The sequence below is a fragment of the Hemicordylus capensis genome, chromosome 5 (genome assembly GCF_027244095.1).
Source record: "Hemicordylus capensis ecotype Gifberg chromosome 5, rHemCap1.1.pri, whole genome shotgun sequence".
Taxonomy (NCBI): domain Eukaryota; kingdom Metazoa; phylum Chordata; class Lepidosauria; order Squamata; family Cordylidae; genus Hemicordylus; species Hemicordylus capensis.
The window spans coordinates 171,854,259-171,878,202 of NC_069661.1; the positions used below are offsets into that span (position 1 = coordinate 171,854,259).

Here is a 23,944-nt window from a genome sequence, read left to right on the forward strand (position 1 = left end):
GGGTGACTTCGCATCCGGTGTGACTTCGGCCTGCCTGACTCTGATTCCGCCCTGCCCTCAGTATTAGCTGGTTTCCGGTGTGACCTGGGCCTGCCTGACTCTGATTCCGCCTTGTGCTCAGTACCTGCTGGATTCCGGTGTAACTTCAGCCTGCCTGACTCTGATCAAGCCTTGCCCTCAGTACCCGCTGGATTCTGGTGTGACTTCGGCCTTCCTGACTCTGATTCCACCTTCCCTCAGTACCCTCTGGATTCCGGTGTGACCTCGGCCTGCCTGACTCGGATTACACATTGCGCTCAGTACCCACTGATTTCCGGTGTGACCTCAGCCTGCCTGACTCTGATTACACCTTGCGCTCAGTACCCGCTGGACTACGTGTGACTTCGTCCTGCATGACTGTGATTCCGCCTTCCCTCAGTACCCTCTGGATTTCGGTGTGACCTCGGCCTGCCTGACTCGGATTACACATTGCGCTCAGTACCCGCTGATTTCCGGTGTGACTTGGGCCTGCCTGACTCTGATTACGCCTTGCACTCAGTACCCGCTGGATTCCGGTGTGACTTAGGCCTTCCTGACTCTGATTCCGCCCTGCCCTCAGTACCTGCTGGATTCCGGTGTGACTTCGGCCTGCCTGACTCTGAGTACGCCTTGCCCTCTGTACCCGCTGGATTCCGGTTTGACCTCGGCCTGCCTGACTCTGATTCCGCCTTGTCCTCAGTACCCGTTAGATTCCGGTGTGACTTCGGCCTGCCTGACTCTGATTCCGCCTTGCCCTCAGTACCCGCTGGAATCCGGTGTGACTTTGGCCTGCCTGACTCTGATTACGCCTTGCCCTCAGTATCCGCTGGATTCTGGTGTGACCTCGGCCTGCCTGACTCTGATAACGCCTTGCCTTCAGTACCTGCTGGCCTGACTTCGGCCTGTGACTTCGGCCTGCCTGACTCTGATTCTGCCTGGATGCCAAGTTATTTGCTAGCCTTGACAAATGCTAGCCCTGGCATATAAGACACACACAGACTACGACCTATTACTTTAAGAGATACCAACCTCTCAAAATGTTTCCTTCTCCTGTTAGTAAGTTTGAAACGGTGGGGGAGGCTTGATGCAGTTCTGTTTAGAAAAGCTTGCTCACCTCCTGAATCTGCTTCTGCTCTTCCGAAAGTAGGCTTCAAACTGAGCTCAAACAGCTCTGGGACAGAGATCCACACAGCCAAAGGATCCATTGGGAATACTTCACCAAAGTTCTTTATCTCTGGTATTCGGATTGGACTGCTCAAATTATTGGCTCTGAACTGGGGTTCTTATACCCAAAATTGATTGGAAATAAAATAGTTGAATAGATTCTAACTCTATTTCATTCATTCTGTTTCATTCATTCTAGGCATAACAATGATTAGTTATATTACTGTGTGCTGGAGAACATGCAGTGTTGGTGCCCCACTAACCATGGCTGGAATTGGACTCCCTGCACCAACATGAACATGCAAGTGCTCTCGTATGGGTCAGTGTCTTGAATGTAAATTGTTTGTTTCTTTTTCCAGAGAGCAGAAGATCCCTCTTCTCACAAACTCGTTGCTATTACTTATTTTGCTGCATTGTGTTCATAACTGCCTGTGGCTTTATTAGCAGAATTATCTAATTAAAGTGTTCAGCTGCTTCAGGAATCTCTCTCATGAGAGAACCAATAGCACTATTTGAGATGACCAAGAGAATATGTTGTCCATCATATTCTCTACAAGATAATCACTATACAGTATTCTGTCACCAAAAGTACTCTATTCTACAAATGGTATCATTTATGTACATTAGGGAACCTACACCATTTTGGGGAGATGTAAGCAGAAATTAGGGTATTTGGCTCCTGTGTCTTTATCACTGAGTAGGAAAGAGTTTGGATGTGTGGTGAGAAAAAAAAGTGTGCGCATAGTGAAGTGACCAGATCTGGCCCCTCTGTGAAAGAGCGTATAGCCCCTGCTTCAACAACATTCTTATGTGGAAGGAGCAGATGATGTCCCATCTCCATCTTACACAGTTGTCCCCTCTCCTCTTCCATTAGCTAGGGAACAGTCCCCAAAAGGGCAGTGGTATTCTCAAGCATTATTTCTTTATTTTTTCACAAAGTGATACCACTTCTGAGGAGTCTACCAAATGCTCTAGAACAGGGGTGGGCAAACTTGGTCCTCTACCTGCTGTTGACATAAGAACACAAGAACAGCACCACTGGATCAGGCCTAAGGCTTGTCTGGTCCAGTATCCAGTTTAACACAGTGGCCCACTGTGGAGGAGTGAGAAGATGGTGAAGATTTGTTAGCCGCTGCTAACAAATACAGGTAGCCCTCATTATTTGTGCTCCAGGCACCCACAGTTGTGTATATCCTCAGTTGGGTCATAGGAACCCATTTTCTTTATCCATGGTTAAAAAAATAGGTAATATTTGCCTATCTGCAGGTCTTGGATGGCCGGAAATGACATCTGATGCCATTTCCAGCCACCGTTTTGCAGTATGGAGCCATTTTGTGGGTCTTTTAAAAAATACCCAAGAATTTTCCAAAAAAAAATCTTTAAAATCTGGAGGATTTTTGGGTTTTGCAGGCCTTTCTGGAGAGATGACGGCCTGGAGAGCAAGGTACTATGCTTTATTCCCTCTATTTCTTGCTTTTGGGGACCTTTTTAAAGCTCAAGAAACCTAATCCCCACATTCCCTTTGACTCAAGGTTTTGTTACTTGTGGTTTCCATATTTGTGCCTACAGGGAAGAATGAGACCCCCCAATGAATAACGAGGGCCACCTGTAGGAAAGGAAAGGATGTGCCGTTTCTGCTGCTGCTAGGGATGCTTTATAAAGTTGAGTCCATTGGTAACTAAGCTTTTTTTCTTTTTGCTCCTGGTCACTCTCCATACATTGATCATTTTCCTTCGATCTCCTCTACTTTCTTCTGGTATTTTCTGCATCTTTCACTAATGAGGCTGGCTCACTGTTTGACTCCATTCTTTCTGCCACAGTTGATTTCCCCTCCCAGGTCCATCTCATCATCCTCGGGCTATTTCCTTATTGTATTATCACTGTTCACATACATGGGCTGCTGGACATTCATGGCACAGGACCCAAGTGCACTCTGATTTTCTTTACTATAGGCAGAAATAGAAATGGAAAAGAGGAATTGCAAATAAATTTGGAGGGGGGTGAATTAAAGTTTAAAAAACAAATTTATCATAACAGGGTTGTTGTGAGGAGAGGAGAAACATAACTATGCACCCCGCTCTGGGCTCCTTGGTAGAAATAGCGGAATGTAAAAATAAATAAATAATAAAATTACTATTATTATTGTCTGCCATTCAGAACAAGGAAGCACTGGTGCAGTGCAATAAGAGCAATCTAAATGCACAAACTAACTGCACGGCTGCACCATGTAAGCAGGAAATTGTTGATGCCCTCCCCTTCTCCAGGATACCTTGTTCAGCCCTCAGAGACATATTCTCAGCTGGCACAGAGGGCTTTCTGGGGAAGGGAAGGGCAATTTCCCTCACAGTTTTGGTGTGGTAAAGTAGCCTTAGGAATGCCCCAAAATATGGTGATATCCAACATTCCATTTCTAAAGGAATATATGATGCCCCAACTGAAGGCTAGAAAAACCTAAGAACTTACATGGGTAGAAAATTTGTCCTCATATCAATGAGCCAAAACTGGAGCACCAGAATAAAATTCATGAAATACGCCTCTGTAATCACTCGTAGGCTTAAAAATATATTGATGACATCTGTATGATAGTTCCTCAGAAATCTGTAACTCTATGATGTTACCTCACCTCTGTCTGTATCAGCAAAGCCATAATTCCCTAGGGAACTATTTGAGTTTTCAGTTAATATTCCTTCTTACTTTCAAACTTTGGCAGTTTTTGAAGTCTTTTGATTTTTATACAGTGAGAAGTGTAGATTTTCTCCTCTTCTTCCTTAAATCAATAATAATTGACTGCAGTGCCTTCAAATTTTATAAATCACTCAATTTTGGAGCCAGCTATGTTTCTGAAAGCAAGTTTTGACAATGCAGTCTCACATTATTTACTATTTGTATGCATGGATGCTTTAGTACATGCTTATATTTTTCATGTTTAGTCCTTAAGGTAGGGTATTTTCTGTTCTTGTTTCTAAACACATCACAGAAGCTTTTCTTTCAGAATAAATAACTTGAAACTAGGGGAGGGAGGAGGCCCCTACAATGAGATGCAGGTAGATATATGCACTCATCAATATGATCAAAAGCAAATTAATTCCAAATATATGATGGTTTTAATAGGACCACAAGCTTTAACACACTATCTATAGTAATCAGCCAGTTCTTTAATTGCATCTCAATAGCCCAGTCAATCTGAGAGTGGAACCATCACATCATCTGCTCAGGAACACTGACACTCTTCTTCCTATTCCATATTTGATCTTTGTTTTTAAGCCAAAAGCTAGCATACATTTTACTTTGTAGGAAACCACTATGGCTGTCTTTTTAGTAGAAAGAACTAGCAATTGAACCTGATAGTGCCCATTTAAAGTCAATGTAAAGACATATTTTAAATTTGAAACTTCCACAACCATCATGGGATTTGAATGTTTTTAAAGCTACCTTCTTGTGAGTTGCTTTAATAGGAAATATTTGATATGCCAGAATTCCAAATGGATGAAAAATAAAATTAGGAATTCCCATTCTTTCCAACAATGAACTTTCTATTTGTTGCACTGCAGTGGGCTTCCTTTGATACCTTCAAGACTATTATTGATATATTGGTTATATGTAAACTTAACTTAATTAAATCAGATAAAAGTTAGATTATTAATTAGCTAAGGTCAGTTAGCAGCCACTGCAGTTAGGTTTAGGTTTTGTTCAGTGCTTCAGGTACATGTAGTTTCTGACGAAAGAATCAGAAATGAAAGAAGTGAGCTAATTACAGCACTCGTACTGGATTGGTCGTATCTATCTTCCATCACTGCCTGTCATAAGCAGCTTTTAAAGTTTGCTGTCAGGGCTGCCATGTTTTGATTTAACCCAAACCCAAGGGGAAGGAAGTTGACCCTTGCTGACAGGCATGACAGCAGTTCCCAAGTTCTTCCTGGGTCTCTCAGCTGTACAAGCTAACAGGATAAAGAGATAAAATGATGTAGGCAAAACATGGCAGTCCTGACAGCAAACTTAAAAAGCTGCTTATGACAGGCAGTGATGGAAGATATTCACAAAAGATCCAGTACGAGTGCTATAATTAGCTCACTTCTTTCATTTAATTAGGATAGGGTTGATTAAACAGATAATCAAGAAAGTATTGTTGGATGTGATAAAGCTGTGGCACTGGAACATGGCTGGCAGAGGTGCCATTTAGGGAGGCCAGAAGGGCGGCTGCTCTCTTATTTTATTTTATTTATTTTACATTTTATATCCTGCTCTTCCTCCAAGCCTAGAGCGGTGTACTACATACTTAAGTTTCTCCTCACAACAACTCTTGTGAAGTAGGTTAGGCTGAGAAAGAAGTGACTGGCCCAGAGTCACCCAGCAAGTCTCATGGCTGAATGGGGATTTGAACTCGGGTCTCCCCGGTCCTAGTCCAGCAATGTAACCGCTGGCTCATCTTTCAGACTACATGCGATCATGCTTCCTATCAACCTCTGAATTGATATGGTTATACATTATATGGTTCTAAATTCATTTAAACATGCAAATACAGAATGCAGAAGGGGATCAACCTGCTTAATTTAAAGAGTGCAGTGAGCACTTGTGTCAATAGCACGTGCATCAGTTTTAGACCTGTATTTTACAGTGTAAAATACAGTGTAGATCTGTATTTTCCAAACCTTTGGTAAAGTAAAGTAAAGTATGCTGTCAGCTCGATTTCGACTTTCTGCGTGAGCTGCTGGTCTGGGCAAAGCTCTTCTGAGGGCAGGTAATAGTGATGCCTCTCTGCAGCAGGGCAGTTGAGTCCATCACACCTGATGAAGACATGCACAATTTTACCCACACAAGCAAGGCCAGAGCAGAGAATCAAGCAGAAACACAACAGGCAGCTCTCTGTGGAGGCAAACTTCAGGCACTCGGGTGTCTATTTCTCCTGAAACAGTGTGCTTTTCGCACACAGCACAGTCTGGGATTTACTAGTATGGACTCACAGGAATTTTTTTATATATATATATATATATATATATATATATATATATATATATATATATATATATGGAGGTTTCACAGCCCAGATGTATATGCATTTGTTAACGTGTTAATCTAAATATGAACAGCATTGAATCTAACAGACATAGTGTGGCAAAAGATTCTGTAGAAAGAGCTCACTTCTTCAGAAGCATTGTTATCCTCAGTTGGCCAAGTGTGACAGGTTGTACACTACATATAGCAGCTTGGGTGGTGGGGTTGGGAATTACTTCCTTATAAAAGCATGGTGCTTGTTAAATACAAACCACACTCAATTTCTTCCCAGATAGTGTTTAATGAGTGTTCAGTGCTTTGTTTGGCAGGCAGCAGTAGGTAAGTCTAGGATATCCTGGGCCCACACTGGCCATTTTTTACCCGACTGTCTAACTGAATTCTTTCACTGAACATACCACCAGAGTTTTTGTGGTGCTTTGCTGTATTCTCTACAAAACAATACAATGTGCATTTAAGGACATCAAGTGAAAATAAAGCTTCTAACTAGCAGAATGTGAGCTTTTTTTACTTAGAAAGAGGAACACGTTCTATTACAATGTCCAGTAGGAACAAATCCTGAGCCAGTGGTCATTTTTTCCCCTTGTATGCAACAGTGTGGACTGAAAATAACAACTACAACATATATAGGCTTCTCATGAAGGACTGAAGTGCAATGCAAGCAGGGCAAACAGGAACTGACACAGCTGTCTCATGTTGGAACAATATCGCTAGACAACTAACAGACCCTCAATTTTTTGCAATGAGTGCCTAGAGAGCTAAGAAACAATCAAATGGTAAAAGCAGATATAACTGTTTTTGTAGGCTACAGAGGCATTGTGGTTATTAGATAGCTTGCTTCACTTTACCATATCACACTGCAACGAATAACCATTTCCTCTTCCCTTCCCTTCCCTTCCCTCCACTTCCCTTCTATTATCTCTCTGTTTAACAAACTACTCCCAGCAACCCTACGAATGAGAAAGAAACAGTGTTCCCTCCCTCTGCTGAAACTACAGAACTAAAATCTGGCTGACAAATGCTCACTAACAACTGCGATCTGATGATATGTCAGAACTAGTAGCTGTAACACTATAGTGCTACTTTTGGTTCTTTGGCACTGCACTCTAAGGATGTGCATGGAACTGCTCAAATCTCCATTCTAGGAGTGCCAACCCGGTGGGGTGAGGTTTTATTTTGAGGGGGGGGAACTAAGGGAGGGGGAGGCCTCATGGCAGCAGGGGAACCTCCCAAGCCCTTCAGGTCCGGGCTGATTTTGGGCCTCAATGCACCACTGGATGGAATCCAAACTCATCTGAGAAGCTGTCAGAATATAGCACTAAATTCATTTCCAAAATCAGCACTAATGTTTAATTTCAACACCTTAAAAACAGCATTAGATCTACCAAACTAGCTAGATAAGTGAAAAGGATTGGCTATAGAAAATGCTTCCCCAGAATGCTTTAGAAAATGCTTTTCCCAGGCTTTTATACAATGGAGGGTTTGATTATTCTTACAATGGTATACATGGCTAAAATCCATGTTGAATGCCAAACTGATGATGTTCAGTACAAACCTCTTCTAGGGACTTGAGTTCTAAATGCTGTCCCTTTTATGAAAGCAAGCAACATGAGGGTAACCTTATGCAAAAATCTTCTTTCAAATTCTTTAAGTGAAAGCTAAAGGTATTGTTGGGAATTCTCTCTGGTAAGAGAAACCACTTTTCTTTATAGCAGAGTGCACAGAGGCACAACACAGCGGAATTTAGTAGGCATGCGTGTATGCTGAGAGTAAAGTAACTTGGAGCCAGTTCATAGTTTCAAATCAATACAAGTGATATTTATTAGAGAACTCCATTCTGGATATAAAAGTGAGGAGTTAGGATCTCTAATCTAGCTAGCTAGCTGGATGCAGGTGGATTCTGCATCTCTGCACACATGGTGCAGGGAGAGAGGAGCTTGCATGTTGCAAGATAGAAGGAACAGGAAGAGGAGAGAGAAAGGAAGGAAGGAAATGTCCCTGAGATTAGCAATCTACATTCCAAAGGGATAGTGTCAGAGCAGTAGAGAAGGGATGAACTATGTCTTGACTCTCTAGCCCTCTGACTCACTAGTCTGTCCTCCACTGTCAATGAGACAAGAGACAGCGCATAGTCTTTCACTTCCAACAGGCATGCCATCATTTTATAAAAAGTCTAAATATATCAGATGCTTTCAAGATATTCACCTACACTGATTTTTGTAACCCTTTAAAGGAGAAACAAAAGGACAAAGAAAAATGGCCACTTAGTTAAGCCTTGTGTTCTAAACAAACTTCTTACAGTGATTTTCAATGGCAAATGCACATGCTGACTGGGTGATGTAACAATTCTGAATACTTTTTGTAATAACTTTATTTTGTAGACAAGTACTTCACAATGATCCAGCTTTGCAACCTTTCCCTCAGGCATTTTTCATTTCTTTTCCAATCTTATATCTACGGATCTTGTTTCAGTCAATCTTTGTGCAACTAACCTGCATTTGTTTGTGTAAGGCCTTGAAAGTAGTGTCCGATATAGTTTGATAGTTTTCACTGACAGCAGTCTGTTCATAGGAAAGATTGAATCGGTTTTTAAAGAATATAGTACAATATGCAAACAGATTTTAAAGCAACATACTCGAAAATACATAACCTTCATTACTAAAAATGTATTTAATGTCTGTCTATATTGGGTTGGATCCAAAGGTTCCCTTTCATCTGGAGAAGGGAACCTTTCAACCCAACTAAATAGAGATAAGGTACAAGATTAAGTCTGGATAATGTGACTACTCAAAAATCTCTTTTTTGAAAAGTATTTCAACGATGACAAAAACGAAATGAACACCATGAACCTCTTCTCACGAACAGTGGGAAGGGCTAGAGGGTGGGCGGCGGGGAAGACTGGTTAAACCTACCTTCCCCGCAGGTGAGCAGTCCTTCTTCCTTGGGCAGGCGGATCGCCTACCCAGACAAGCACTGGCTCCTGCTGCTGGTCGCTCAGAGGGTTGGGCTGCTGGGACATGCCGCTGCGTGTTGTCCCCCCCACCCCGAGCTCCAATAATGCGTTCTACTAACCACATACTGAGGCAAGGCTCCACAAGTGGGTTTTCTGCCATGATGCCGCCAGGATTGGATGCAATCCCGGCGGTTCACACACACGTGCAAAACTGGGCTGGGCTCCCTTAGCCTGGTTTTGCACGCCCGTGTGAATAGCCTCAATATCTTTGTATATCTTAGGGAATACTCAATGACATATGCTCCTAACAATGCATTCCCTTTTATCAGCTCAAGGATAAGACAACGGCTGGATGCACATACACTGGGTGCTAAAAAGCATCACCAAATTAAACTGGCTCCATCACATACTTTACAGAACAATTTGTGAGGGCAGGAGAGCGGAGTCGAGCTATTTCTTAATCCTGAAATTGCTCAAGCCATCCACAGAAAGCACCACAATATTGTAGAGGAAAAGATTTATCAGCTGAAACCAGCTATATTATAGCTTTGGCTAAACAGTAAATTTAAAAATCTTTAGACTATACAATATTGTCATCCCAGAAGTTTAACTTAAAAGCAATGTTTTACATTAATTTCAAAGTCTGATTCTGTAGTAAAGATTACATCTTGAATAGTGATGAGATTGAAAAAGTAATATGAGCCATATGATAGCACTATTACTTCAAACAATAGATGTATCTGACGTTATGCCTTTGTACTCTCATTCGGGAAGCCCATGTAGGGAAGCTCCGAAAATAGCTGCAAAAGTGTGCAGTGTTAAGTGAGTATGGCCAAGTACACATCCATAGAGCATTGTCCTCTCCCTGCCACGGAGACATCTCTGACTCTCTCGAGTATCCACCAGTTATATAAGGATACATTTGAACATGTATTTTCTGGTTGCTTCCCAATGCATACTGTAAACAGGTAATGTCCAAAACAGCAGAAACAGATCCAACGACATGCTTGGTATTCATACCTGGAATTCAGTTTCTGTGGCCTCTACAATCTTTACAAATTCTTTTGCTTTGGGCTTCATTCTATGAGAAAGAGACAAATGGATTCACCACAACACGGAAACAATTATCTGCTTAAGACTTGGGGCCATTTCAGATATCATCATAAGCACTCGAGTATTCAAAGTACTTCACATATATTTTCAGTCAGCCTTCTAACAAGTCTGTAAGCTGTCGGAATTATCCCCCCCCCCCCCAATACAAGTGTGTGTTAGTGCAATGGGGTCAGGGGCGTAACTACTATTAGGCAAGGGGAGGCGGCTGCCTGGGGGCCCCCACACCTCGAGGGGCCCCCCAGAGAGGCAAGTCACATGACTATATATTGTGAAGTGTGTGTGTGTGTGTATCAGCGAGGGGCCCATTTTAAAATTTTGTCTCTGGGCCCACTCCAGCCTTGTTATGCCCCTGAATGGGGTGAGCTTTTTGCCCACAACCTAGATGCTCATACTCAGCTCACACTGCTTGTGCAGCGATATAACTTAGGGGGAACAGAAAGTACAAACTGACTTGTGTTTCTTGACCCTCTGCCCTTTCCTATCCTGTCTAAAATGGGTCTTATATCTTCCCACCATGGTATTTTTACAGCTTGCACACACCTCTACTCGAAGAGAGTAGATAGGGTCTATTTTTTAAAAAAAGTCAAAGAAGAACATGGAACAGAAAGCATTAATCCATTAATCCAAACATTAATGTGCTTCCTGTCCCCCCAGTTTATAATCACATTCAAAAGACTTTTATAGAGTTCCCCAACTCATTTGCCAAAGCCTGCTTCAGCAATCCAGGATACATTCAAACCATTCTTTGTCGCTCATAAATTCTGACTGCTCATCCTTCCACATCATCTCATGCATGTTCTGCAAAGTGGAAGGATGATGTAGAGTTAAGGCAGACCAGCTTTTAATACCTTGCTTTTTCGTTTGTCAAGCAAAGAGCTCAATTTTGCACTTGCGCCCATGACCTATACCATTCAGAGAACAAGTAAGGCCACCAAAAAAAAGAACTACATTGGGAGTGTTTTACAGGAATAAGTGTCACAGCTGATCACAGCACAACTTGCCAATTTTTAATTTATTTACCCAGCCTCCCAACTTAGCTTCTGAAGCAGCTATGAGCCGGTCCCCAGTTAATCCTAGCACTAAAGCTCTAGAAGCTAGATTCTAATTTCCTTCCTCCATACTCAGTGCTACTAAAACAAATGAAGAATGAAGCTTCCAGTACCTTCCACCATACTGACTCTTTTATTGCCGAGTTCTGCATCAAAATGAAACTATCTGAAATTCTTTAATCCTGTGCCTTTAATTCTCTAGTCTTATCAGAATGAATTCCTATGCATAATTTGTTGATGCCTAGTAGGAACATCTGTGTGGTGCTGGCTGTCCTGCTCACCAGAGGCTGGTGGCATTTTGCTGGAGCTTGAACATACCTAACCTATACTACAATCTGACAAAATTCTGGGGAAACCTTCAGAATGCAAACATATGAAGTTTTCTAAAGCTTGATGCATGTGCCCATTGTTCTGATCACAGAAAGGATCTCTCCTCGGGTACAGCATTTGTCTCTTTGCACATACTGCACTTATGCAGAGCATGGGGTGGAGCTATGAAATAAGTTAGTATGGTGAAGCCTGGAATGGGCCAAAGACCACCTGAACTGGGCTTTTCAGAACTTAATGGAGGGCCTGCAGGGGGAGAGGGAAATTCTAGAGACCCCCCGTACAAGGCCCCAGAATGGCGTTGGTGAGTTATATTTCTTTGTGTGTGTGTGTGTGTGTGTGTGTGTTTTAAAAAAAACAAAAATAATGAACCCACAAACCCGAACCGGGGGTTGTTCAGTCCATGATTGGGCCAAACTATACCGAACCCATTCACACATCCCTACTAGGGAGCAAACAACACTGAAGTTCTCTGAAGACTGTACTGAGTGACTAGTCATTTGTGCATGTAATTTTTCAACATGTTGGAAAATAGGTAATGTAAGGTTCTTCATGTAATTTATATAGTATACCAAAGCGACTCAACATCTGGGCCATGCTTGCACATTTATTTTGTGTTAACTGTAGTATCTACCAATGCACTGCATAAGTGAATCAGCCACTACAGACTAATTAGAGATAGAGCTTCTACATCATCTGATGTAAACTCTACTTTTCAGTGCATGCTGCTTGCACATTTCAGATGAGAAAAGTTCAGTATTCAATGCTGCAATGTTCAAGTTCAGACAAATGGCACTGCCAAAGCTGGTAAATTTCCACTTTAAAAAAAAAAGAGGCTCTCCGCTAGACAGCTGCTGTCTGTGGGCTAGAGGAGGTGGCATGGCTCAGGCTGACATTGTCACTGAGACTGGCAGTCTCAGCAGCTGCTGCTGCAGAGCCTGAGGCTGCAGAGGGACTGGATAACTCACCTGGATAACTCACCTGCCATCACTGCTTCCACTCCTCCTCCTCCAGGCTCAGCTGAGCTGTGATAGCAAAAGCGACCAGTCTGTTCCCTCCCCACACATCATTTCCTGCTCACTCACCTTTCTTTCCCATCTAACCATCACTGGAAAGGATGAGATGGAGTTAAGCTATCCAGCTGCCTCCCTTCCTGGAGCGCGCGTGCTCTCTCTCTCACACACACACTTTGCTAGGGAAGAAAGGGAGGCAAATGGGTAGCTCACCTCTATCGCCTCCTCCTCCTGGATGATGGTTAGAAAGGGATGGAAGGAGGGTGGCAGTGAAACGTGGGCTGTGGGAATGGGCCGGGCTCTCTTTCACCATTGCACTGAAGCAAGGTTAGATGGTGTAGCAGATTACCAGCCTTTATCTCAGAGCAAGCCCATGTGAGGGGAAGAAAAATGCTGAATCATCCCCTCCATGCTTTCTGAGAAAAGGCTTCTCCCTTTAAACTTTCCTGTACTTCTGGTAGTTCTAAGGCTGCCAGCACCACCCACTTATCGACAGAGCTTAACTCCCCCATCCCCCGGGCTTGGGTGGAAATCCCAGGGAAACTCTTCTGCTTTTGCTACTGGAAAAGTATAGAAAAACTTTCCATGTGCAAGCTTACATGTGGTGAGAAAACGAACAGCTGCTGAGCTCCTGAGGTATGTGTGTGCACCAGAGTGAGACCCCCTTCCAGCCCCCTTTCTTCTGAGTCAAAAATCCACTCAGAGAGGCTTTTAAAATGCAAAGAACAAAAGGGGGGGGCTTTATTCAAAATACTAAAGACAGCTTCTATCTGAGGCTCTCTCAGCTTTTAGTTATAGGTAGACAAAAGCAATACTCTATGGTTACAAGACTACTTCAAAAAGCACCACATATATTGGGGTGGCACACTTTAAAAATTGTGGTTACCCAGGTGCAAAGAACATGGATGTAAGAAAATACAAAACACCTTTAAAAGTTTTGCAGTGCTTTCTGCACTTTATAGCATCAGTTTTTGTACACAGTTGCAACATTGATATCAAGGGAACACCTTAATACTTCAAGGAAGCTGTAAGCCTAGCAGGAATAGATTAGACAATGGTATAATGGTAAAATGATGTATGTTTAATGATGTAGCAGTTAATGCACAGACTTAATTACTGTATGAAAATGAACCTGCTTCCCCTTTATAGATATTTTTTATAGTATGCATAACAATTAGTGTCTGGGCACAATTCAAAGTGTCCTGACCAATACATACCTAAACAGCATGGGACCATGATACCTCTTAAGGCCTGCCTTCTCCCTTATGAACCCACCTAGCAGCTTAAATAAATTTGTGGAGGCCCTTCTTGGGGTACCCTCACCTTCAGAAATAAGACGGGTAGTTAATGAAAAGAGGACCCTTACTTTGGTTGTGCCCAGTTTCACCTGACAACATCTTTTAGGCACTTGGTGAAGTCTGGACTTCTATATAGTTTTCTATATAGCTCACTATATAGTTCTTTGAGGTGATATCCTTCAGCCTCAGATGATTCATCTTAGTTTATTTGGCCTGGCCTCCCAGGGTTTTTAATTTTTTGTAAATTATTTTTAACTGCTGTAAGTGTTCAGCCTGGTTCTCCAGGGTTTTTAACTGTTTAAATGTTTTAATTGTTAATTAGTTTGATGCTGTTTGGATTTTAATTGTTAATTAATTTTAATTGTTTTTACTTTGATATAAACCACCCTGAGCCATTTTTGGAAGAGTTCTATATAAATCAAATAAATAAATAAATAAATAAATAAATAAATAAATAAATAAATAATTGTTTTTATTTAGTTAGATTTATATGTCACCCTACTCCCATAGGACTCAGGGCAGCTTACAAGCAATAACATACACAGCAACACAATCCTATAAAATACATCTTACATAATGTCCTAACCCCAACCCCATACAGTGCTCATTCCACATGACATAGTAACCATGATTACAAGATCACTCTACGACTGGCTATCTCACAACCGAACACCCGACGGAACATTTCAGTCTAACATGCCTTACGGAAAGCCAACAGATCATGGAGAGCTCTGATATGATCCGGGAGACCGTTCCATAGAGCTGGGGCCACCATTGAGAAGGCGCTGGCTCTCGGTGATTGCAGTTTAATATCCCTAGGGCCCGGGATCACCAAGGTATTACTTGTGGCTGATCTCAGGACCCGGCGAGTCCTGAGAAATTTATTTATTATTCACTGAAGTGTTTTACTTGCTGTTTATTATTCTATTTTGTAACTGTTTTCCCCCATTGTTATTTTTTTTAAGTGTAAAAACAGCAAACAAAAACATTCTCTGAGAGTCGTGTGGAATATAACAATCACGGTTGAGATTTTTTTAGTAAACTAGGGAAGCTTACATGAATTTTCAAGATACCAGCCACCTGAGTGGTTGGAGGGGTGATTGTAAACTTCCATTCTGATTGCAAACGACCATTCCTTAAGAAGACAGTTAGGTGCAGATTAGGCAAATATTGAGAATAATGTCTTAGCTGTACAAAACTATGAAATATTTTACAAGAAAATTGTGCTTTCTGGGAATCCTTGCTTTATAATATCTCATCAATGGAATATGCAGATTCTTGACATTTATGGGCCTTGTTTAAAATCGACAAGAGGAAACTTACTGTAAAAATATGTACAAGGTTGCAAAGACACGGCCATATGCATATCAAGCTGAAGTCCATAAAATAAAACCCGTGTGTTGGGGATGCATTTAGTAATAGGACGTCTAGCCTAGAAAATTAGGGACTAGGCTAGAGTACAAATACAGCTATACTTTTCCTATAACTGTATATTTTGGAAGCATATCATATAACATCTTTCTTGTGATGTCCACTGGTCATGGATGATAAGAAAATTCTGATTGATTGGTTTTTGAAAGATTGATTCTTTCAAAGCAGCAAATGTTTGTCTTAAAAGTTCTTCCAAATAATTCCCCACCTTAATAGGATGGTTATGGACATGGATTTCTAAAGTGTAATTGTATTAACTTTAACTTGAGTTAATGAATGTCCTAAACATTAAAAGACAGTAGGTAGGCTTCAGATTAAATTAGTCACGATTAAGCATGATTGCAATCAATGAAACAAGTTAGTAATGACTGACCCATTAATTTCAACTAAATACTAGTCCAAGACTAGCTTAGCCTGGATTCTATGAATTGAAAAGAGAAATCCAACGTAACTGTAAATACAATGAACAAAAATACAAATTAAATGAAAGTGTACCAATTTATAGATGACAAATAAAAAGCTTATACTTACCAAAGGTTGGGTTGGGTTTTTTTTGCTTGAAACAGATGGCTTTCTCTGCATACAATAATTGTTTGATGTCCATCAATTGTTTTCCATATACCTTAATTACAAATAGAAATCATGTTAAGTTCAGAATCCATGTCTTAAAGGCAAAATGTAAAGTAAGATGCTACTCCAGTTTTATAATATAAACATTCAGAAAGAAAAACCAGTCTCTAGTCAATGTCACTGTTCCTATGTAAGAAGCACAATTAAATTTCCATCGAGCAAACTTGTACAAATGGAAAAACTCTGCAATAGCTGAAAATTGTTTTGTCTAAGTGACTCTTGATAGAAGCAAAGAGCCAATTACTGTGTGGCAAAGATGTGTACAGCAAGATGTACAAAGGTCCACAAGTTTTTGCTGGGCTTGGGTACCAATCATTGTCTCTAGTAGCCAGACAATCTCTCTCTCCACGCTTCACAGTACAAGTGCATCCCTTTTAAATCTACTGCCCAGTGGAGATGTTCAATCAGTTAGCTGGACATTTATGCATGTATATTAAAACAAGGAAGTGACAGACCATATTTGCCCGGCAAGATTTATATGTTCCAGACATGATTTTGCGAAGTGCAGCTGCCATTACTATCTGCTAAAACATTATTTAAATCTCCAGGGACCTTTCCCCCGAAATGAAATCTATTTCAAGCTATATCCCAAGCTTGCAATTTCGTGCCTGCCTGCTAAGCCTGTGTCTTCTTTTCTCCTTGCAAAGCATTGCTGCTCAAACAGCTCTTGCATCAAGCTAACAAAATGGCTTCGGAATGGTCAAGCAGGCGTAACAACTCCCACAATCCCAACATATTACATAGATGCGGCTCCCTATGTAGCATGGCATATTTTGAAAGTCATTCTGCCTTCCTATGTTGATGGTAGCTTAAAAATGTGCACCAAGTATACTGGAGACAATTCTTGCTTATTAGTTGCCAAAACTAATTTTTTAGTTGCCATTGATGATTTGGTGACTGTATTTCTAGGCCTCTGAAGACATATTTTTTAAAAATGCAGAGAGCAAAGCTGCAGAATTGATCTCCCTTACTTACTCCACATGATCTGGACTGGTTACAGGCCAAGATCTCAGTTAATAAGTATCATGACTCAGTTCTGAGTCATGGGGAACACACTGACAAGGGACAGGCAGCAACCGAGAAGTCAAACCAGTAGAATAGATAATATTTTAAATTTAAGGATTTTCCAGGTCCTATAATACTTTCTGGGTAAACACCATTCAGGTAGTGTTCTTTCCCTGCTAACTTGGCAAAGAGGCACCTTTTAATGTGGTGATTCTCTTTATTTACAGGGGGAGAGTAACTGGCCCTGTCCACCCCCAGCACAGTACCTCCAGTGACTGCTGCTGGTGTCTATCTTATGTTTCGTTTTAGAATGTGAGCCCTTTGGGGACAGGGAGCCATCTTATTTATTTGTTGCTTCTCTGTGTAAACCACCCTAAGCCATTTTTGGAAGGGCGGTATAGAAATCAAACAAACAAACAAACAAATAAATATACACCCAATGCGCTTTCTATAGAGTTTCTCCATGACTTAGTTGCATTTTCAACTTCAGGAGGCTTTGGCTTTTGCCCAGTTACCCTGCTAACTGGGCAAAGACGCACCTTTTTAACATGGTGATTCTCTTTATTTAGCATGGAGAGGGTAACTGGCCCTATCCACCCCCAGCACAGTACTTCCAGTGACTGTTGCTGGTGTCTGTCTGTGTTTCTTTTTAGATTGTGAGCACTTTGGGGACAGGGAGCCATCTTATTTATTTATTATTTCTTTATGTAAACCACTTTGGAAACTTTTATTGAAAAACGGTATATAAATAGTTGTTGTTGTTGTTATTGGATCAGTAAGTAAAGTAGTGCTGTTGAGTTGGTGTCGAATCCTGGTGACCACAGAGCCATGTGGTTTTAACTGATAGAATACAGGGGGGGTTTACCATTGCCATCTCCCGTGCAGTATGAGATGATGCCTTCCAGCACCTTCCTGTATCGCTGCTGCCTGATATAGGTGTTTCAGCGGGAATTCGAACTGGCAACCTCTTGCTCCCTAGGCCAGTTACTTCTGCACTGTGCCATTGGATCAGTAGCCTACTTTATTAAATGATCAAATTTAAAATCTTCTTTTTGGGGCCAAAATTTTTCCATTGCCCAAGTTGCCATGTGCTGTTATTAAAAACTGTACTAAGGTTACTTTGGTTAGAATAGTATACAGAACACTTAACACCACATTTAACAAATGAATAAAAAGGATGCAATATATTGTATTGCCACACTTTTTGATTACAGACATAGCAGTACCCATCCCTCAAGTATACTCCTGGTTTGGAGAGGAACTAATCAAGGATCTATATTCATGAGCAAGTTAATACTTCAATATTTTCCTTTGAAATCTCCCATTTTATTTTGGAAAATGGCATTTGAATCAATGAGCAGGATTTAGATTAAGTTAGTCATGATTAAGGACAATTAAAATCGGGACAGTGCTACATGCAAATGGCTACTTGGGGAACAGCCACTTCTACACAGTTCCAAAGAGCAGGCGTATTTGCTTCAGCCGCTCCATAGCACAGCCCTAATAGTCATGTGTAACAGTCAGGATCCTACCCTACTTATGGAATAATTGTGCTTTTAAAAATAAGATGAAGATGTGGGCTTCTAACTTAAAATTGTACTAAATAAGAGGAAAGAGTAAGCCAAATATTTAATTGGTTCTTTTTGAAAACAGCAGGCAAAAATAGCAACAGCAGATGTTTGCTCAGAACTCCATAAAACAATATTAAAGTTACCTCCTACCACCCATACCCAGTTAAAAGCATGTGCCTTAAAGTTACTCAAGCCCAAACCCCTGATCTGGCCTGCAAGTTTCTTCTTCTAAGGGTAATCTTGATGTACATGGTTGTTTAACTAGTATTGTAAGGTTAACCAATGGGCTGGTTTTGCAAACAGTGGTTATTAAGGCAAGGCTTTCTTGGAAGATAACCACAGTCATTAGTTATTTGTAACCATTTCATAAGATGACTAATGCCACGTGATCAATTAAGAACATTTTTAGATGAGCTGTACTAAGGATGCATACATTTTTTAAAAAAATTGGATTACCCTTCATTTACAACACTTAATTGTTGATTTGCTAAATAGAATTCACAGATATAAGGAACCCTCAAGCCTGCCTTAGGATTTTTTTTCCTTTTCCCATGCTGAAGGATATATCCTGAAATGAATGCAATAGAACTTGGAAATGTCTGAGTGTGAAAAGCGTAACTCCCTCAGCTCATGATCTTGGTAGGAAACAGAATCCTTGCTCAACTGCCCACACCTTTGCTACATACCATTGTCATAGAAGACTGGCCTGGCCCAATGGCCAACATCCCACATAGTAGAACTCCGGCATTAGGGATACCAGGGCTGCTGCGCACATGACAAGCAGCCCCAATGTAGTTATGCAACGACTTAAAACAGTGTCCGTGCACTACTTCCATTGCAGAGATGCTATTTTTAAGCCACTGCACAACTGCCCTGTTGCACAGCACCATCAAGACTCTCTGCCACATGCACAGCAACCCCAGCAGGTTCCTAATGCTGGCGTCCTTCTGTGAAGAATGTCAGCCAGTATCTTCTCTGGTATTTGCCAATGAGGTGGATGGGGATTACATTTTCCTTCAACCCTTGATCTGGTGACCGGTCCAAGATAAATGTAGCCCTACCCTCATACAACCTCCCTCTTTAAACAGGGTTTTGTTGTGCAGGTGAATGTCCCTCTCTCACAATTAAATAATGTCTTGACAGCATGTTGGGACGTCCTTTGGTGATGTCAGGATGGTTTGCTTTGGGCACAACCCCATCCTACTCTCACATAGGGGTCCACATTCATCTGAACCGGTCCATAGAAAATGGAATGAGAAGATGATTCCCTGTCCCCAAGGGGCCCATGATCTACAAAAAAATAGCTACTGGGAGGAGTTTCTGATGAACTGAACTGCTATCCCCTACTACGCATGAGAGTTGCCACTTTCAAAGGTACCTCTTTGCCCAGTTAGCAGGTCAATATACAAGCTTAACTTATTGTAACTGTATTCATACCTGATCATCATATTCTTCTATTCTGACTGGATTAAACTGGTCCCAGTTATACTGTGCAAAAGCACTAAAATAAAAGGATTAGAAGCATTAAGAAGCAGCATTCTGAAGACTCTAAGAAATGTTTGATGAAGTTTATCTTCATGTTTATCTTCATCTACTAACAAGCTGAAGGTAATACTATTCATGTAACACGGCTGGGTGTCTTGGTATAAAGCTGATACATAAGTGCAAAAACCCCCAAACATAAATGAAAGTATACTGGCTCACAGCAGTAACAGTATATTTTATGATGAGTTGTTTCAACATCTTACCATTACAAGCTCTGAATGTTCTATTGGTCAAGAAACCAAAATCTTATGCCAAATCTACCTGATTGCAAATGACATCAATTAGGTGACAAGAGACACCACCCCTCCAAATTTGGTGTAGATCTGTTTATTTATTTATTTATTATTTATTTAGCACATTTTTATACCGCCCTAACCCAAGGTCTCAGGGCGGTTCACAACAAACAAATACTAAAAACAATTTAAAACAAATAATAAACAATCAAAAGTTTAAAAAATTAAAAGTTAAAAAGCTAAAAATTTAAAAGTTAAAAAGCTAAAAAGCTTGGGTAAAACGATAAGTCTTTAGATCCCTTTTAAAAGCCACTAGAGATGGGGAGACTCTTATTCCCACAGGAAGTGCGTTCCAAAGTCTCGGGGCGACAACAGAGAAGGCCCATCCCTGGGTGGCCACCAAACGACATGAAGGTAGCCACAGACGAGCCTCCCCTGATGAACGTAGTGGACGATGAGGATCATGCAGAAGAAGACACTCTCTTAAGTACCGTGGGCCTAAGCTGTTTAGGGCTTTATAGGTTATAACCAGCACTTTGTATTTTGCCCGGAAACCTATTGGCAGCCAGTGCAACTCCTGTAATATAGGAGTAATATGGTCTCTTCGAGATGACCCGGAGACCAACCTGGCTGCCGCATTTTGTACTAATTGTAGTTTCCGGACTACGTACAAAGGCAGCCCCACATAGAGCGCATTGCAGTAATCAAGTCTGGAGGTTACCAGCAAGTGTACTACTGTTTTGAGATCATGAACTTCAAGAAATGGACGCAGCTGGCGTATCAACCGAAGCTGACAGAAAGCGCTTCTGGCCACTGCCTCAACCTGGGAAACCAGGGAGAGGTGTGGATCCAGAAGCACTCCCAGACTGCGTACCTGTTCCTTCTGAGGAAGTGTGACCCCATCTAGAACAGGTAGATCAATATTGCTTCCCGAGTGATGACCACGCACAATAAGTACCTCCGTCTTGTCTGGATTCAATCTCAGTTTGTTATCCCCCATCCATCCCATTACTGCTTCCAAGCAGGCATTCAGGGAGGATATGCCTTCTCCTGATGATGTTGACATGGAGAAATAGATTTGGGTGTCATCAGCATACTGATAACACCCAGCACCAAATCTCTGGATGATCTCTCCCAGTGGTTTCATGTAGATATGTTGACAAAGGGCTGATACACAGCAGTTTAAATATCAATCCTAAAAAGAGATGCCTCATGTCATGTGTTTGCTACATACTGTTGTCATCAAATAACATCTTATTTTCCCCCCAATGTCATTAATTTTTTTTTAATGTAGGTGCATGCAAGGATCATCCTGTGTGTTTGTTTGTTTTTGCCGGGGGGAATGATCCAGTAATTCCCGAGTGATTAAAGTTCCTACAACAGGGTAAAATGAACAAAGTGTGCATATGGTCAATTTTGCCCACTAAGGGTTCAGATTCAGAAGCCAGATTTGGGAGGGGCGAGTGCTGGCAAGTGACTTCCTGGTTCTGAATGTAGCTCCTTGATAAGGCTAGAAGCACTCTGGCACTTCTAGAGCTAAACAGATATTCCCTCTCTCCTCCCTTGCCTTTTATGGACTTTTATTTTCTTCCTTCACCCAGGCAGCAGCAAGGGTCCTTGCTGTGGGGCCAGGTGACAAGTGGATTTAGGAGGCAGTGGCAAGATGGGAGGGACACTTACAAGCGCATATATGAACTATGAACATGAACTTTCTACATCAGAGATATACTGCCTGTGCATATGGAAGCTCCACTTAGTCTGAATGGAAAAGAGATACTGTTAAGCTTTCCTTTCCCACACTGCCCAATCAGATTTTCCGTTTTTAAAAGTCTGCAAATTCAGGCAGCCAAAAACCTTTGGTTTAAATGAGAATTGAGATGCATTCAATTTCCGCGTGTGCTTGAAAAAGCATGGAAAGTGCAAGATAAGGTAACCGTCTTAACTTCTATGCCATATAAGCTGTACAGAGCTGTTGTACAGTTTTGTATACGATGATGCTTTAGAAATGAGGCTCCATGAAGTTTGGAATCAAAGGTAGTAATACTTACCGGGCTGCTCCTTCCCTGAGAAGGTTATCATTATTAAGTAGCAATCGAACATCTGAAAGATTGAGCATTAGTGCATGGTGAATATACTTAATACAGTACTAGTCATAAAATACTTTCTCCCCATAAACAAGGCAGTTATTTATTACAGTTCTGTAAGTAAGTAGTTAAGATCAAGGTTGGAAAGTTATTCTCATTTTTTTGAGTATTAGCCCCATGTAAAGCTGGAAAACACTGTTTCAACACCCAAGTGTCAGCATCAAATTGCTAGGTATGTGAAACTCCTAGGCTTTTTCTAGTACTGGCCATAACTATGCGATTCAGGCCACAGAATGAACAAATCTGCACAGAAATAATGTAAGATGACATATTAAGGAACTGGGGTGGCCAATATTCTTGGCAAATATGCCAAGTAGATTTCTCCACCAGCTGAAATACAAATGCCTTAATTCAAAAGTCTCTCTGCACTCCAGTATGCACATCAGGGGCGTAGCAAGGTTGGAGTGGGCCTGGAGACGAGATTTTAAAATGGGCCCCTCACTGCTGATTAACAAAGGAGACTTTCAAAAATGCAATGTGATCCTATGTATGTTTTCTCATAAATCCTAACAAATTCAGTACAATTTGCTTCCAGGTAAGTGTGTAGCGAATTGCAGCCCCAGGCAGCAAATCTAACTACATTTAGCTGGAAGTACATTTCACTGAAACCTAAAGGACTTTGTAATTTTTTGTCACGAAACAAGCCACTTATAGAAATTTTTGGATGGTTTTTAATTTAAAAAATATTAAAAACCAACAATTTGTCCAATCCACTTCAGTTTAAATATACATATTCCTCCCACACCTCTCTGCTCAAAACCAAAGCCCTATGCCCAGTCATTCCAGGTAATCTAAAGGCTGGGGCTGAAATGAGATTGTTGTTTTTTTATGAAGGCAAAGGGCAGATTCTTCCATATAAGGGTGGAACCACTTTTTTAAAAAATAGTAAAAAAATATTTAAAACCAGAAAATCCCTCAGTCTCTGATTTAAATATTCAAAGTCATTGCAATCTGCTCTACATCCCACCCCCCCACCTTATATTAAAGCTCTATAGCAAGCAATCCCTAAATATCCAAGGGAGGGATAACCACAAAAAGGAAATCACATCCTACCTCCATTACTAAGCCTGAAGAGTCAAAGGCGGGGCAGAGCTGTGGTGGGCAAGGACAGCCAGCGCTGGCTACCTTGCCTCCCTCCTTCCTTCATTCCTTGCTGCCTGCCTGCCAGCACTCAAGTTCAGGCTTCAGGGAGGCCTGCACAGAGGCCCCTCTGGAAGCCCCGCCCACCCACTGAGCAGCTGAGAGGCGGAGACTGAAGGGGCTGCAGCAACAGCTTGCAGGCTGCTTCTTCGCTCCCGTGGCCAGAGCAGGAGGGCTAGCAGGAGAGGAGGCCATCAGGCAAGGCAAGGGGGACTGACTAAGGGGCCTTGGGGGGCCCTCCAGGCCCTGTGCGCCTAGAGACATTTGTCTCCCCTTGCCCAATGAAACTACACCCCTGAT

General features: G+C 41.5%; 1 long non-coding RNA gene across 7 annotated transcripts in view; it reads right to left on the bottom strand.

Annotated features, from left to right (window-relative positions):
* Positions 1-23,697, bottom strand: part of LOC128326748 (uncharacterized) — a 38,144-nt gene extending 14,447 nt beyond the window's left edge. The window contains exons 1-9 of one of the 7 annotated variants that reach the window (XR_008308237.1): positions 23,558-23,697; positions 22,409-22,460; positions 20,020-20,083; positions 15,908-15,998; positions 10,166-10,226; positions 8,685-8,753; positions 5,832-5,966; positions 3,877-4,022; positions 1,581-3,128 (exon numbers count right to left, since the gene is read on the bottom strand). This is a non-coding gene — a long non-coding RNA (uncharacterized LOC128326748). Of the gene's footprint in view, positions 1-1,580; positions 3,129-3,876; positions 4,023-5,831; positions 5,967-8,684; positions 8,754-10,165; positions 10,227-15,001; positions 15,081-15,907; positions 15,999-20,019; positions 20,084-22,408; positions 22,461-23,557 lie in introns of those variants that run through there. The other 6 variants (XR_008308238.1, XR_008308235.1, XR_008308240.1 and 3 more) reach the window with 6 other exon arrangements.
* Positions 23,698-23,944: the final 247 nt, after the last annotated feature.